This window comes from Pimephales promelas, chromosome 5, assembly GCF_988280905.1.
Source record: "Pimephales promelas chromosome 5, fPimPro1.hap1.1, whole genome shotgun sequence".
NCBI lineage: Eukaryota > Metazoa > Chordata > Actinopteri > Cypriniformes > Leuciscidae > Pimephales > Pimephales promelas.
Genome location: NC_142773.1, coordinates 4,232,965 through 4,235,464, shown reverse-complemented (window position 1 = coordinate 4,235,464; position 2,500 = coordinate 4,232,965). Strand labels below are relative to the sequence as shown.

General features: G+C 45.2%; 3 non-coding genes across 3 annotated transcripts; all 3 read left to right on the top strand.

Moving 5' to 3' along the window:
- Positions 1-623: 623 nt before the first annotated feature.
- On the top strand, positions 624-695 carry trnal-caa (transfer RNA leucine (anticodon CAA)). Its single transcript has one exon. It is a non-coding gene; the product is annotated as a tRNA-Leu (tRNA).
- A 294-nt stretch (positions 696-989) lies between these two features.
- trnar-ccu (transfer RNA arginine (anticodon CCU)) lies at positions 990-1,062 on the top strand. Its single transcript has one exon. It is a non-coding gene; the product is annotated as a tRNA-Arg (tRNA).
- Positions 1,063-1,675: 613 nt separating this feature from the next.
- On the top strand, positions 1,676-1,748 carry trnar-ccu (transfer RNA arginine (anticodon CCU)). The gene has a single exon. It is a non-coding gene; the product is annotated as a tRNA-Arg (tRNA).
- The last annotated feature ends 752 nt before the right edge of the window (positions 1,749-2,500 follow it).

Below are 2,500 nucleotides of genomic sequence, written 5' to 3'. Positions count from 1 at the left end.
AAGTTTCCTCAACTGAATGCTAAAACCCTATGCATTCTTCACTTGTTCTAATTGATGAGAGAAGAGCAATTTATGTGTGCCAAAACGCAATTCATTTAAAAAACAGTAGAGTATGGCAAGTCAGTTTTAGGGAGCAGAGTGGCGCAGCGGAAGCGTGCTTGGCCCATGACCCAGAGGTCGATGGATCGAAACCATCCTCTGCTAAGACTGCTTTCCTTATGAACATAGTCTGTTCCTACTTGTAGAAAAGTTTCCTCAACTGAATGCTAAAACTCTATGCATTCTTCACTTGTTCTAATTGATGAGAGACGAGCAATTTAAGTGTGCCAAAACGCAAATCATTTTGAAAACAGTAGAGTATGGCAAGTCAGTTTTAGGGAGCAGAGTGGCGCAGCGGAAGCGTGCTGGGCCCATAACCCAGAGGTCGATGGATCGAAACCATCCTCTGCTAAGACTGCTTTCCTTATGAACATAGTCTGTTCCTACTTGTAGAAAAGTTTCCTCAACTGAATGCCAAAACCCTATGCATTCTTCACTTGTTCTAATTGATGAGAGAAGAGCAATTTAAGTGTGCCAAAACGCAATTCATTTTGTAAACAGAGTAAGGTAAGGCAGTTTTAGGGAGCAGAGTGGCGCAGCGGAAGCGTGCTGGGCCCAAAACCCAGAGGTCGATGGATCGAAACCATCCTCTGCTAATGCTGCTTCACTTATCTACATGTTTTTTCCCAAATAAACAGCAACTTCCATATCCCGCTTGTTCAATCAGAAAATCTTTGTGTTTGTGTGTGTATGCCCTGTTAAAACACCTCATTGACTAAGCCACCCGAATGGGATGGACAATTAGTAGGGCAAGCGAGTCATGCCCCAGTGCCCTATCGAAGTAGTCGTTCACCCGGATTACTGTTGTGTGCTTGCCTTGTTTAAATGCCAATGCTGCTGTTGTCACTGAAGCCAAAGTAATGTGAGCACATGAGCACAGGTTTTTAACAGCCCCAGTGGCCTAATGGATAAGGCACTGGCCTCCTAAGCCAGGGATTGTGGGTTCGAGTCCCATCTGGGGTGGTTTACAGCAGAGTGGCGCAGCGGAAGCGTGCTGGGCCCATAACCCAGAGGTCGATGGATCGAAACCATCCTCTGCTAAGACTGCTTTCCTTATGAACATAGTCTGTTCCTACTTGTAGAAAAGTTTCCTCAACTGAATGCTAAAACCCTATGCATTCTTCACTTGTTCTAATTGATGAGAGACGAGCAATTTAAGTGTGCCAAAACGCAATTCTTCTTGAAAACAGAGTAAGGTAAGTCAGTTTTAGGGAGCAGAGTGGCGCAGCGGAAGCGTGCTGGGCCCATAACCCAGAGGTCGATGGATCGAAACCATCCTCTGCTAATGCTGCTTCACTTATGTACATGTTTTATCCCAAATAAACAGCAACTTCCATATCCCGCTTCTTCAATCAGAAAATCTTTGTGTTTGTGTGTATGCCCTGTTAAAACACCTCATTGACTAAGCCACCCGAATGAGATGGACAATTAGTAGGGCAAGCGAGTCATGCCCCAGTGCCCTATCGAAGTAGTCGTCCACCCGGATTACTGTTGTGTGCTTGCCTTGTTTAAATGCCAATGCTGCTGTTGTCACTGAAGCCAAAGTAATGTAGGCACATGAGCGCAATATTTAGCAGCCCCAGTGGCCTAATGGATAAGGCACTGGCCTCCTAAGCCAGGGATTGTGGGTTCGAGTCCCATCTGGGGTGGTTTACAGCAGAGTGGCGCAGCGGAAGCGTGCTGGGCCCATAACCCAGAGGTCGATGGATCGAAACCATCCTCTGCTAAGACTGCTTTCCTTATGAACATAGTCTGTTCCTACTTGTAGAAAAGTTTCCTCAACTGAATGCTAAAACCCTATGCATTCTTCACTTGTTCTTATTGATGAGAGACGAGCAATTTAAGTGTGCCAAAACGCAAATCATTTTGAAAACAGTAGAGTATGGCAAGTCAGTTTTAGGGAGCAGAGTGGCGCAGCGGAAGCGTGCTGGGCCCATAACCCAGAGGTCGATGGATCGAAACCATCCTCTGCTAAGACTGCTTTCCTTATGAACATAGTCTGTTCCTACTTGTAGAAAAGTTTCCTCAACTGAATGCCAAAACCCTATGCATTCTTCACTTGTTCTAATTGATGAGAGAAGAGCAATTTAAGTGTGCCAAAACGCAATTCATTTTGCAAACAGTAGAGTATGGCAAGTCAGTTTTAGGGAGGAGAGTGGCGCAGCGGAAGCGTGCTGGGCCCATAACCCAGAGGTCGATGGATCGAAGCCATCCTCTGCTAAGACTGCTTTCCTTATGAACATAGTCTGTTCGTACTTGTAGAAAAGTTTCCTCAACTGAATGCTAAAACCCTATGCATTCTTCACTTGTTCTAATTGATGAGAGAAGAGCAGTTTAAGTGTGCCAAAACGCAATTCATTTTGAAAACAGAGTAAGGTAAGTCAGTTTTAGGGAGCAGAGT